We start from the raw sequence: 15,167 nt of genomic DNA, 5'->3' as shown, positions 1-15,167 counted from the left end.
TAAGTAAAAAGAGTTATTTGTAAACTCTGCCTAAACATTAGACAATTTTAAGTTAATTCTTTAACTTAAAGATTTTCGTGATTATTCCTAAATAAAGAATTTTAATAAAATTATTTTTTTCAAAAAAAATGAAGGAAATTATTAGTAAATTTCAAATCAAAACCATTTTATCCAAACATAAAAAATAATGCATGATTAATTGGTAGCAATTTATGGGCATTGTGAGGGTACTAATCCTTCCCCACACGTAACATACTTTCAAACCCAATCTTATTTTTTATAAACCAAAATTTATCTTTTTGATAAACTTTTGGGTGCCCAATCATAGCCTAAAAAATATTGGTAATGACTCCCCCTTATTTTTCTCAATTTAAAATCTTTTCATCTAGCGATCCCAAAAACCGTTACGATTTAAATCAATTTTTTGTTTAACATAAAAGATTATTTAGATACAAATCAAATATTAAGAATTTATTTGAATACCAAAAATATAAAAATTTATTTCTAAAAAGTGAAATAATTTAGATTTTTTTTAAATATTTTAATTTTTTTTCTAAATAAGTTTCAACATTTTATTGTCCATGCATTTCAAAAAATATGGGGAAAACATTCTACAATTATAACTTATTTGTCCCTTCACATTTTCAAGTCCTTATAAAACATGTTAGACATTTTCAAAAGAAGTGTGGGAAGCAATATCAAATTGGAAAGGAAAAAAAAACCATTTAAATTAAAAAGAATGAAAGTCTAGTGTAATTGGGCTAAAGAGGACAAAGGGCCATGTTGGACCATAGGTTAGGTTTCCATGTTTTGGTTAGTTTTGTATTGATTAAATATTTAACAAGTTTTGGTTAGTTTTGTATTAATTAAATAACTAATATATGAGTTAAAATTTGATTTATTGTAAATGTATAAGTGCTATAGACTATCAATCAACCATAAGATAATACCTCATAATGAGTAAAATTAAAAAAGTCAAGTTCTTAAAAATAAATTACTTTTACTCTTAAAATCTTTATATGATGAAAGAAATTTATCTATTATAGATGACACAATAATTATTTCATCCATATTCATATTATACTGTTTAAATTGATTAAGATTCTTTCAATTTCATGCAATTATTCAATAACAGCTCGACCATCAACCATTTGATAATTATTGAAAAGATTGTTGAGAAATTTCTTACTTGTTGCATCCTCAGCCATATACCTACACTACAATTTATCCCATAATTAATTTGTAATAGTCTAGTTTCGGTATGTATCAAATAGACTGTCTGACAAACCATTCAAAATTTGGTCTTTGCACATGTAATCTGCGTTGTCTCATTCTACCTTTTGCTAGTTGCAACAAAATATTCTATTTTATTTCCTTCTAGCATGATAGTAGTTAGAGCATATACAACCTTTAAGGTTGAAAATAGGAAATGCATTTACTTTTGATATCTTCAAAAATCAACACCATCAAAACAATCTAATTTAAAATGATTAGAATCCAATTACCTTAGCTTTCCACTTAGTAGCCATTGTTGAATCGTTAAAGCCTTAAGATTGCCATAACAGTATTTAGAAAGTATGGAATAAAGTTTCTTGAAATTTGAAGAAAGATTTTAAGGCATGTAACAGTGCCAATTTCCTTAATGTTTTATTTGCTTCTGACATATTTTTTTACTTGGTATGTGCAAAAAGTTGCAGACAACAAACTTCGAGGATATAATGAAGCTTAATGGCTAATTGTGTTTTGCACTGATGAAAGCAATCCATTGAGCACTCATTAACATATGACAAGATTAATGAACTTCTATAAAGAATTTATACAGCAAAATGTTATAAAAGAAAATCTAAGAATTATTTAAAGAAGTGTTGAGTGTTCTAATAGTTGTTTTTATTCTATATACTTTCTAGAGAAACCACAAGAGTATTTATAACCTAATTAAATGTATGTTTATTTTAATAGATATAACTATCTATCTAAATTATTTGTTTGTTCAGACATAAATTATTTAATTAAATAATAATATTTATTAAAAGTTAATATTTAATGCATTGAGTATAAGTGCTATACAGTATCAATCAATCATAAGGTTACACCTCATTAATGAGTAAAATTAAAAGTAATAAAGTTTATACGGACATTTATATGGATGTTTTCTTAGACAAGTGCTCTCCATATGGATGTTTATACAGACAACTTTTTCTTTCAACATATAAGAAAATTCTTAAATTTTTTCTTTATAATGACAAATAAGGTATTTCCTAATTTTAGACTCTTTATCAAAAAAGTATATTTAAAAAGTATTTAGTTATCTAAAACTTTTAAAATAAAAACAGAAGATAGATTCATATATATATATATATATATATATAATAATAATAAACTACATATTATCTATAATCAACTATTTATTATTTTTTTACTGCGAGCTTTGTTCTAATTTTAGCTATATCTTTTTTATAGGAAATCTTGATTTTAAAATTTTAAACGTTAGTTTCATATTATCAACATTTCCTTTAGTCAATTTAAACTTAAAATAATTAAATAGATAAAATTATCCATTTAAAATAAAAAGTAAATTATAATATAAATTTGAAAATTTAAAAGCTAATTTTATTTAATTCAAATTTCATTAATTATGTAGATATATCTCTTTTTTAAATTTTTAAATCTTAAATTTTGATATTTTTACCTTCATAAATTTTTTTATATTCATTTATTTTTTAAAACATTTTAAAATTCAAAAAGATAAATATCACTTATTATATTTTTAAATTCAGCATATATTTGTCAATTTAAAAATTATTTATACACTTAATTGTCGTACAATAAACCTATAAATGGTATATGTTACACCACTTTTATTTTTTCAATTTGCAACTTTTCTTTGAAAGGTATACTGTTACTTTCATAATTTTATTCTTATAAAAAACTAATATTTATTTCAATTCATTTTCTTTTAACACTTATTTACTAACTTTTTCTTTCATATTTTGTTAAGGAGTTTTGATCATTTATCATAAAGTGATACTGTATGTTCATAGATGTTTATTAAAATTCTTTTGTTTTTTGGGAAATTTATATTAAAATATAACTTACTAGAATATCTGTTTTCTTAAAATTGTATTTGTTTAGATTCTTGGTGATTTTTTTTCATGATTTTAACCTATTATCAAGAAATATTATTTTTTTACTTTTCACAATTTTCATATATTTCAAAAACAATTTACTTTGTTATGAATTAGTTCTTGAGATTATACAATTTGGTTCTGATAAAATAAGTGCTCTCATTTCTAGAGAAAACATGCTCATCCCATTGCTTGCATTGATCAATGAATAATTATTTTGGGTCAATTGATAAGATACCAATGATAGAAATATTAAGTTTTTTGTTTCTATTTTAAGATAAATGGCTCAAAAGATGTTTAATTTGATTGTATCATATATAATCACCATTGGTTTAGAATTTAAAGTTATATACTTTCAATATTTTAAAACATATTATAAGATAATTCATAAATCAAACGGTTTTGTCTACCACTTTAGATTTTTTTTTTATCATGTAAAAATATTTTTATACTCTACATATTTCCTCAACCACTTTAGATAATTCATAATTCATGAATCAAACATTTTAAATGTTTTTTCATTTTTTTATCATGAATCAAAAATATTATAAATATATATATGCATTTTAAAAATAAACCTTTAAGATCAAGATGCGATAAATTTCTTTTTTACAAATAAAAATTAAAATATATATTTTATATTAAGATAATATAAACATTAAAATAAATTAAAAAAATTAAATTTATAAAAAAATATAATAAAAAATATGTGCATTGCAAAGGTTAAAAGCTAGTTAAGCATAAATCAAGTAATTTTAAACACAACAAGATGACAAAATTTATAAAAATGAAAATAACATGATTTAAAATTTTAGTAAAAATCTTATATAAATTTGTTAAACATAAAATAATATTTTTTATATTTGATAGATCGATTATGAAACAAAAATTTTTGTGTTTTACACATATTTAACATAAAATAAACAAATTTATATAAAAATTATCATAAGAATAGTATTAAATACTGCTTTCATGGTAACACTTGTTAGATGTGATAGGTTTTTAGCTATCTTAACATCCTCAACTAATTTATGTCCAATCCAATCTCCATGGTTTATTAATTAGAAGAAATAATAACATGTTTAATCAAATAGTGACATTGACTATAGCTTTGGAATATAAAGAGGATAAACAAAAGATCAACCATCAATTATTCCTTGAATCAAGGGAAGGAAAGAAACAAATGGGAATTAAAAAAGTTAGAGAATTATTAGCATTTGTTAAGGATCAAATGAACATGTCCATGCTGATGTGAGACTATTATCATGTTAGAAAGTTATTCAAGCACAAAGATCATATCAAGAAAGACCGATAATCATCCTTTCCACCCAAACCTTCACTACATATATAGCCAAGTAACCTTTAACAAAAGAATTTCTTCCTCCTATAAAATATAAAGATAAATCATGATTCCTTTAAGATCTTTCCACTTTTACTCTATTTCATAAGCATTTTCTCTCCTGATTGACTAAAAAATCGAAGTACAAATTTTGGGGACAAATCAACGTCCACTCATAATAGCTTAATCTTGTAGGAGAAATGGTCTATTCAAAGAAATTCATCACCTTTTATCATTGGTAGTGATCAAATTCATCTTAATATTATATTGTCTTTAATTTTTTTATTGTTTTAGCTTGCCCTAAAATCCTTGCATTTCTCTTGTATTCTATACAATCATTTACTAAAAACTTCTATACAGAGTATTCTTATAAGAATTCCTTTTCACCAAGAATTCATATCCATTAAAAAAAAAAAAAGCTCACTAGCCAAATAATTCTTCATACAAATAGAATTCTAATATCAACTTAATTGGGATTTGAATGAATTACCAACATGATCAATCATATTCATCAATCAATTTCATTAAAAATAAGAAGATATGAATTTGGTTGTGACAAAGATACACAATTAATTAATTAATTCGGTGCAAAATTTTTGACCTTATGTCTTTTGGTCATGGACTTAACAAGCCTCTACATATTCACCAACCAAAATTAAAGTAAAAGAACAAAATCAAAATCCATATGAGCATAATCTAATTGCCTAATGGGCAGTTAACCTGTAAACCATAAAATGCTTGTAAGTTTCCCTTGGACTTACAATCTGATAAGCAAAATTTAGGTGATTCACTACATTAGGGAACCCTTAAGTCTCAAAGCAAAACCTTGCATGAATTGAATAAACGAATCCATCTTTCCCTTTTTTACTCTTCAACATGTTACTTTTATAAAACTAAACCCCTGACATATTAGTCCAAAGCTCCATCTTTCTTCTAGACTTGATTTTCTACAACACAGTAGCCTTCCTCAGGTGTTTAGCACTCGATTTGTCAAGCACATAGTTTATGTCATATCCATTAGGCAACTAGTTGAACTTGATACCAATTTCATAGGGTTGGAGAAAATCATAGGCAGTTCCATGAATAGGAATGATTTTGCCTATGGGATTAGTTCACCATCAACTAAGGTGATGCTAAAGATCTAAAAAGCAAAAAAGTGTGTGATAGGATAGGATGTCACCACCGCTATAGCCACCAATGTTCTAGTAGGTGTGCAGGGTTAAATTCACTAGGGTGGCCTTGCTAAAAAGCTTGGCCACCATTTTTATGCTTAGCTATTTCGTACCAATAACCATACATGTCACTACCAATAAAAAATTTTTTAGGAAAACTTGTAAAATTAAGAGAAATTACAATGTTAACAACAATTCTTGAGGTTTGTCTTGAATCTTTTAATCTCATATCTAAAGTTGACTAAAGTTATAAGAGTTGAGAGTTTATCTTGTATCCTACATCGAGAGTTTAGTAAAGTTATAAAGGGTTCACCTTTATAAATAAGATGTTTTGATTTTAGTTTGGTTATCTCAGATAGTTAGACACCAAGAGAATAGCTAAGTGAGTAGGCTATTAAAAGGGTGTAATTGAGTTTTGGGTTGAGTTTTGAGTAACTTTTCTCATTTCAAAAGTCTCATAGTTGTAAAGATTTATTTGTTAGTGGATTGGGTTTGAGTAAGCCATTTTGGATTAAGCCAAAACAAATATATTTGTATGTTTTTATTCTTATTTTGAGCTTGCTATTTTGTATATAGGTGTTATGTGTACGTGTTTATTTCTCAACAAGTGGTATCAGAGCTATTGTCATTCAAGACGTGAAAAAAAGAGAGGTAAACCCAAGAGATCGTGAAGACAATACAAGTATAATGCAAGTATTTCAAAATGTTTGAAGAAAGTATATCTAATATACCTATATCCAAGTTTAAGATTACTTTACTTGATAAAAATAGTATTTTTATGTTATGACACAGTACGTTCAAGATCTATTAGTATAATAAGGGTTAGATCAAGTATTTAAAGATAGTATGCCTAAAAAAAATCTAACAGTAATTAGAATAGAATTAAAAAGAAAGTTGTTAGTGCTATTGAATTGGTGTTAGCTCTAGAGATAAAGTATAGTGTTTTGACTAAGAGTAATCTGAAGAGTTTATAGGATAAGCTTAAGGGTATTTATGCTTCAAAGTTGTTGACTAATAGATTATGTTTGAAGATGAATCTGTATTCTCAAAAAAAAAAAAAGGTACGAGTCTTCATAATCACATAAACGAGTTTAATAGCTTAGTTTTTCAATTGCTAACTATTTCTGCTAATGAGTTAAAAGATGGAGAGAAGGCTTTAACTTTGTTGTCATCTTTACCTAAGTCTTATAGACATTCAGTTCAGACTTTGTTAATGAGTAAGTCTCTTTTGAAATTGGATGATGTGACTGCTCTATTACGTAAGAACGAAAGGTTTATGAGAACACAAAACTCATCACCTAAAGGGGTGCACTAGCTATAAAAGGTTCTAATTGAGGTAAGACTCAAAAAAGGGTTAATAGATCAAGAGAGAGATTCAAGTCAACAAATAGAGATTATAGTGATAGAAAATGTTATTATTGTGGTGAAAAGGAACATATCCAAATGTGTTGCAAGAAGCTGAGAAAGAATATGGCTGCTTTCAAAAAGGCCAATGATGAGAAAAAATCAGATAAAGAAAAGAGTGATAATACTGCTATTATGTCCGATAATGATAAGGTCCTTTTTAAAAAGTATGAACATTCTATATTTTTTGCAGACCAAAAGAAAAAAAATGTAAAAAGCATTGTAGAAAATCTATAGATTATTAAAGGTGGGAAGAATCATTCCATTTTAATTCACTTTTTTTTCTAGACTAGTTAGTGATATAAATAATACACTAATTTTTTAATTCAATTTTAATTCACATGGAGATCTAGCTCGAATAAAATTTGAATTTAGTTTAGTTATTATTAAATTAAGCTCAAGCTCGAATAGTTTGATTTATTAAGTGAGTTGAGTTCAAGTATTTTAATGTCTTGCTCCAATAGCTCATATGTTTAATCGAGTTTTATATTTTAATATATATTTTTATTATCTTAATTAAAAAATTATTATTTTACCTTTATATATATATATATATATATACCAATTTGAGTTCAAATTTAAATTCGAGTTTCAACACAAATAATTAAATTTGAGAATCTAACTCATTTTTTATTTAGTAAATTAAACTAATCAAGTGAATTCGAATAGCTAGATATTTATCTTGAGTTAAACTCGAACTTGAAAATTAAAAATCAATTGAACTCAAGTTGAATTTTGAGTAATTAATTTCAAATTGAGTTCGAGTTCAAACTCAAAATTTTCACTATATCAACTTGGTTCGGTTTGATTATACCCCTAACGAGAGTCACTTATATGTTAAATTCTACCTTTATTTATATGCTACCCTTTTTGTACCCTGGTACCATTCTTTTTGCTGGGCTTGAAAAAGGTTTTTGTATCAAATTAGTTTGTGACACGTACTATATATAAATTAATTTTATTTATTAATTAAAATAGTTCAAACTTGTAAAAATATTATTTAAAATTTATTATTACTAATAAACTAAAAAATTAAATTTAAATACCTGTCAACAGTAAAATATTATTATTACTAATAAACTAAAAAATTAAATTTAAATACCTGTCAACAGTAAAATATCAATCCATAAAAAAAAATTTTATGTTACTTATAGATAAGAAATTACCTTGAATGCGAAAGAAATTCCTTTGGAATATATCTCCTCTCTCATATCTAATGCAATTCGAAGATCAATAATTTAAATGTAGGAGACTATGCTCAAGTTACAAAATAGTCAAAAATTAAATTAAAAGATATTTATTGATTAAGTAAAACTTACTATCACTACCTTCAAATAATATAATATTTTGTAGCTTAATATTTTTGTGCACTATTTATGTTATCATTTTTTGTCTTGAAAAAAAATATGTTAATATAAAAAAAATCAATATTTTAAACTATAAATATAGTATAGTAATATTACCTATACTTTTACACTATTTTTTTCACTTTCCATTTACTATAAAGATTATAATAAAAAATAGTACTTACATGATAAAAAAATCATTATCTCGAAGTTTCATACATCCAAAAAATAAAAAATACTAGGATCAATGACATACCAATTATTTGACATCTAATCAGGATATTTATAAAATCAAAATCAATATGTAGCACAAAAAAATTAGTGAATGAAATTCATATTATTTATCAATGACATAAAATCAATTTCTTTATTCTATAAAATATGGATGTAACCAAAAAAAAAAAAAAAAGCTCCATTGTTTTAGTGTTTGAAAAGTGTGATATTGACCAAAACACAAAAAAAAAAAAAAAAGGAAATGTACAGCAAATAAAAGAAGCATTGGAAATAAAAAATAAAAGTCGAAGATAAAATTAACTCAAAAAAAGAAAAAAGAATTTACATAACTTAACTAAACTGCAATCTTGACCCGAACATTAAAAAAGTTAAAAACAATTAAGAAATTTATGCTAAAAAGGGAAATTTTTTAATGAAAATAATATAGTTGTTGTGGGATTATTATAAGTGAAATTTTCATATCTAACTTCCACTTCAATGCAAGCTCAATTACAGATTAAGAGCAATAGAAAACAATGATTGTCTAATCTCAATATGTGAAATCCTTAATTGTTAAGTATATTTTAAATAAATAAATGATATAATAAGTGATATATAATACGTTTGAATTTTAAAAAGAACCAAATATTATAGTATTAATAGGAAATCTATAAATAATAAATATATGAGATTTTCAAATTTAAAAAAGATATATATTGTGTGTGCGTATATTATTGAAAATTTTATTTAAAAAAGATATATCTAAATTATATTTTATTGTCAACAGTTTAATATTTACTGTTTTATTAGAGCCTTTAACTCATAACATGTATTTGAACATATATTTACCATTATCATAAAGTTGTTAATTTTATGATATGTTTAATTAATGGTACTTAAAAGAAATTGAGACAAATAATTAATCTAAATAGTTACACTACTATATAGAGGAAAAAGACTAAAAATTAGTAAAACAACAATGATTTGACTTAAAAATAAATTACTTTTAAAAGTTAATATTTGAATGTTGAATTTAATACATTGATTATAAAAGTGAGTTGATTTTTTGTGTGGTTAAAAGTAGGATAAAGTTTATATATAAATTGCAATTTGAAATATTTAGATAAAGTTAATTTTTTAAATTTTAAAAGTTTTGAACATTGAATAAAATCATGTGGTAAATAATTGAAAGAATGCTTAGTTTGTTGCATATTTAAAATTATTCTACTTATGATTAAAATAGATTGTACATATAAAATTACATGTAAACAAATCTTATCAAGTAACTATATTATTTGAATTTAGTCTTATATGTATTATATATGTGAAAAATGTTGGATTAACTTTTTCTATTATTATTCATACAAATTAAGTTCATAGACTTTTTTATAAAAGAAATTATAATATAAGAAAAGAAGAAAAAAATTACATACTATAAAATTGGAATTTGTTGAAAATCACTTTTAAATAAACTATATAAATTAACTAAACTAAATCTTAAATTTTAAATTCATATACTTTTACCGATTTTTAATCTTTAAGTTCAAAGATTAACAACAATAAGAATTTTCTATCAAATATGCTACAATGGCATGATCATGTTGATTAATGCTAGTGTCACGAGCTTGGAAGTTATGCCTATCATAACGTCTAGGTTGAGAGAATCTACCTATTAGATACAAAAATTACGAATTCGTCCCCAATCTTTTTTACCTAAGTGTGATTGACCACCTATATGAATCTATCATTTTTAATGTTATTCTAAGTATAAACTAAAGGTCTCTAAAAAGAATAAGTTATAATCTATATCATCAGAACCAAGGTTCAAGAGTCGGTTACATACAGGAAGGTCTTAGCACCCATTTAAGCTCAAAATTGGTAACAAGTTAATTATGTGTTACCTTAACTAAGCTTTATCAAATATGGTTTTATCATGCAAATAAATCAATTCCAATCTATTTACTTATTTACAAAACATAGTGGTACAAAAATTATATCAAAATACCAAGTAATCATGCAATAATATAATAAATATTAAATTATACCATGCAAAAATTATCATGCAAATATAATACTATAAATCATACCAAATATCATGTAATAATATCATGTCAAAATCACGCTAAAATATTCATGCAAAAATGTCATGCAAATATATTAATTATCATACAATAATAACAATCATGTAAATATATTATATCATGCAAATATATTATCATGCAAATATAAAATACCACACAAATATATTAATAACCATTCATATAAACATGAAATCAAATATAAGCACACAAATATAATCAGGCAATTATGCACACAATAAATATAGAAACATGCAATCAAATATCATTCAAATATAATATTAATCATACAATAACATATATCATGCAATAAATATACAATCATGCAATAATAATAAATAAATAAATAAATAACCATGCAAATAAATATATTAATAATCATACAATCACATGAATAAATAATTAATAATTATGCAAATAGACATGCAATTAAATATATAAACATGTAATAAACATGCAATTTAATATATAATCATGCAAATAATAATATATAAATCATGCAAATAAACATGCAAAAATAAATACCATATAATAAAAATAAAAATAAGAATAAGCAATTAAATATTATAAAAGTTATGCAAAAATCACAAAAAAATGAAAGCAAATATTACCTTAATGCATCACAAGTTTCAACAAATTTTCACCTTTCAAAAATTGATACTTTCTACTGTAAATCTTAGCCGTCATTCTAAAAACTCCAACTGGATTTTCTTGCAAAAAATTTTTTGCTTGATTGCTTCTTCCTTATTGATTTAAAACCTTTGTCCAAATTTTCTCTCTTTTTAATGATCTTTGTTTAATTTTGAAATCATTTACTATGAGGCCCTCTTTTTGATCATAGATTCAAGGTCCTTATTTAGGGATTGAATCATTTTCGATTTAGAAAATATTAATTCAACTGAATCTAGGATTTCTCTCTAAATTTTATTCTCTGTGTAATCTTCCCTTTTTCAATAGATTGAGCCACTAGTTTTTCCAAAATTATTCAATCTTTAAAGTTAAAATCTGATATAGAATTTAAAAGTTGAATTAAATTTAAGATTTTCCATGTAAAATCCCATATTTCTTTTTTTTTTCCCTTTTTTTTACCAATTGACTTTGTCTTTTTTTACTAAAAAAACAAAAATTAAACTAAAAAAATTAAAATAAAAATAAAATTTAGGGCTTAATCTTTGGGCCCAAAATTAACTTTTCCAATTAAGGCCTAATTGCACAATCAAAATCAAAATTCAAAGGCTAATGAATTTCAAAAAATCTCCTGACAAAATGGGGTGTATACTGTTGTCCTTCTTTGTGCATTTTTTGTAAAATAGAAATTGTGCAAAGACCAAAGACATCCATTTTTTTTTGGGTCAAGAAAAATGGAAAAAGAAAATTGCAAAGGCTCCTCCTTGACAACGGTTTGAAACTTTCCAAAAAACAAAATGCACCCCCACAACTGAGGCTTTGAAAATTTTGAAAAATAAAATGTTCCCCCATAACTGAAGCTTTGAAACTTTTGAAAAATAAAATGCTCCTCCATAACTGAGACTTTGGAACTTTGAAAAATAAAATGCTCTCCCACAACTTAGGCTTTGAAACTTTGAAAAAATAAAATGCTCCTCTACAATTGAACATTTGAAACTTTGGAAAAATAAAATGTTCTCACAACCGAGGCTTTGAAACTTTTTGAAAAATAAAATGCTCCCCCACAACTGAGGCATTGAAACTTTTAAAAAATAAAATTTTTCCTTACAACTAAGACTTTTGAAACTTTTGAAAACTAAAAAGGTAATAAAATTTTGAGGGATCATACCCAAAGGTATTATAAATTATGCCTGTAGGTCTTACAAATCATGCTCAGAGGTCTTATAAATTATACTCGAAGGATTTGAAGATTATGCCAGATGTCTTATAGATTATTCTTATCTTTGGAAAAGCTCCTCCTTAATAGAGGCATCGAAACTTTAAAAATTCATACCTTAAAGTGATTTCTTTCATATCAATTGGACCATCATTAATCATCTTCCAAAGTTTTTTCACCAAATCACCCTAACATCTGTTTTCTCCTTCATACTTTTCAAACATATGCAATGAATGTATGTAATGAATGAAAAAACTTAAAAATTTCTAAACTCAATTTCACAACTCAAACTTTTTAACCTTTCGTCTTTTCTGATGTACATAACATGTAGTGAATCCAAATGATATAGTGAATACAATGGATATAGTGAATGCAATGCAATAAATTTAGTGAATGCAATGCAAAAGATTTAAGATTTGCAAAAGATTTAAGATTCGCAAAATTTCCAAGATTCGCCAAAGTTCCAAAATTCATAAAAATCCCAAGATTTACAAAGGTCCCAAAATTCATGAAGTCCTAAATAATTTTAAAAATCCATAAGTGAATTTTCTCATTCAAAATTTTTTTAAGATTCACATCCAAAGATTCACATTTGAAAATCTTAGAAGTTTACCTTTAAGATTCACATTCAAAACTCTTAGAAGCTAACATTCAAGGTTCACATTCAAAATATCTTAAAGATTCATATTCAACATTTACATTAAAAAATCTTAGAGATTCACATCTAAGATCACATTCGAAAAGTCTAAAGATTCAAAAATTTTAGAGGTTCTCATCCAAAATTTAGAGATTCACATTTAAAAAGTTCAAATATTAAAATTCAATGTCTCAAGGATTCCATCCTCTTGTGATGAAACTTCAACATTTTTCTTTTCATGTGCCAACATAACTGGGCTTAAATTCTTAATTAGTACCATGAGCTTAAGATTCAACTACTGCCAGCTAATCAAATCTCTTTGTTTTTTCTTCGCCTTAAAGCTTTACAAAAGTTAATGCCAATGTATCTTACCAAGATGCAAATGCTTTCCATATAAAAATGTAAGTGCAAATACCTATCCCAATAAATTAGATGCAAATGTCTTTTTTCATCACTTTCTTAACACATTCAAAAAAGTCAAAATTTTAAATGCTCACCAAATGGTCCAAATACATGGTTCTAAGTCTTATGCAAATGTAATATTCCAACAATGATTTATATACTCACCAAATGATGTAGTCGCATGGTGTAAACAAGTATGCAAATGCATGGTCCAAACAAAGATTTGTACATTTACCAAATAATGCAAAAACAATTATCACAACAAAACATTTATGTTGCCTCAAATAGGTCACTCTTGTCACATTGATCTTGGAAATTATCTTTCTCCTATCCATCCAAATTCACATATACAACAATCCAAATTTGAAAATTTTCAAAAACTCTCAAAAGAATGACAACACAAATTAACCCACATAACAATTTTCTATGACCAAAATGTATTTATCCTTTTAAAACATGTAACTTTTAGATTTCTTGAAAATTGGTGATTACTACCCATAATAAATTAGGTGATTCACTTCTTGGTCTTTCCAAAAGGATGAAATGGTTTGGCACATTAGGATTTTAGTTATTAGAAAAAACTTTGTTACTGAATAAGAAGAGGATAATCAATGTTTCTTTATCTAGGCTCACAAATGAAAGTTAAAATTTGAAAAATAATTTTTTTAAAGCACAATTCATTTTAGCACTCCCTTAGGTTCTTGATATAGGGTATTTTAACATCTGTCAAAACTAACTATGATAGGTTCAAAATTTTTGGAAAAGGAAGAATGGCTCAAAATTTCTAAGAAAAAACAGCTTGAATTTCAAAACACATCTACAAATTGGGCCTCATCTTTTTAGATTTCTCAAAATTCTTCATTGTTCATTGGCTTTTTCAAAATCACTTTTTTTTATTACTTGAGTTGCTTTCAATCTTGCTCTAGACTACCTTTCGAGTTTTCACCCTAGAGCTTCATTCAATCTTTTTTTTTTCTTTTTACTATGACATCATGCATTTGAAAACTCAAAATTAATCAAAAATCAAAAAGTGATAGTGATTTCCTAAAAAAAGTTCTTCAATTTAGATATTCACACTTGATCAAAATGAACTTTTCAAATGACATAACGTAGGCCAGGGTTTGCAGTTCTGAAAAAAAAGATAAATAGGCCCAACACATGTTTTCAAGTAATCAAACCAATAATCATTTCTTTTCCCAATGACATTTTTCGTTCCATATTTTCCATCTTTCTTTTTTTATTTTTCATTTTTCTTTTATTTCCCTTTTTTTTGTAATTTTCAACATTTTTCAAAAAAAAAAAATCTAAGCACGAAAGGGCTTTGCCCCTGAAATCATTAAAGACCTTCACCTTTTTTTTTTGTGAACAAACTTTTCAAATTTTACCCTCCAGTATGGGAGTAATCCTTAGTTAGGGTTTTTTTCAAAGAAAATTCGATAGGCTCAACTAGGGTATCAAATGGATTTTTTTTTATGGTGAAGGAAATATGAAAAATAGTTATTTATTATATCAAATATGAATACCTCTATTAAAAAGTAATTCTTAAGAGTAGATTTTTTTAAAAAAATTTTGGAATCCTTTGAAATCTCATATGCACAATGTTATAAT

The 15,167-nt window shown here is 25.1% G+C and overlaps 1 pseudogene; it reads right to left on the bottom strand.

The window, feature by feature from the left end:
* Positions 1-5,168: 5,168 nt before the first annotated feature.
* Positions 5,169-15,167, bottom strand: part of LOC111289332 (uncharacterized) — a 24,082-nt pseudogene continuing 14,083 nt past the window's right edge.

The sequence above is a fragment of the Durio zibethinus genome, chromosome 17 (assembly GCF_047325235.1).
Source record: "Durio zibethinus cultivar Kanyao isolate XHJ-2024 chromosome 17, ASM4732523v1, whole genome shotgun sequence".
Lineage (NCBI taxonomy): Eukaryota > Viridiplantae > Streptophyta > Magnoliopsida > Malvales > Malvaceae > Durio > Durio zibethinus.
This window is presented reverse-complemented; position numbering and strand designations above follow the sequence as displayed.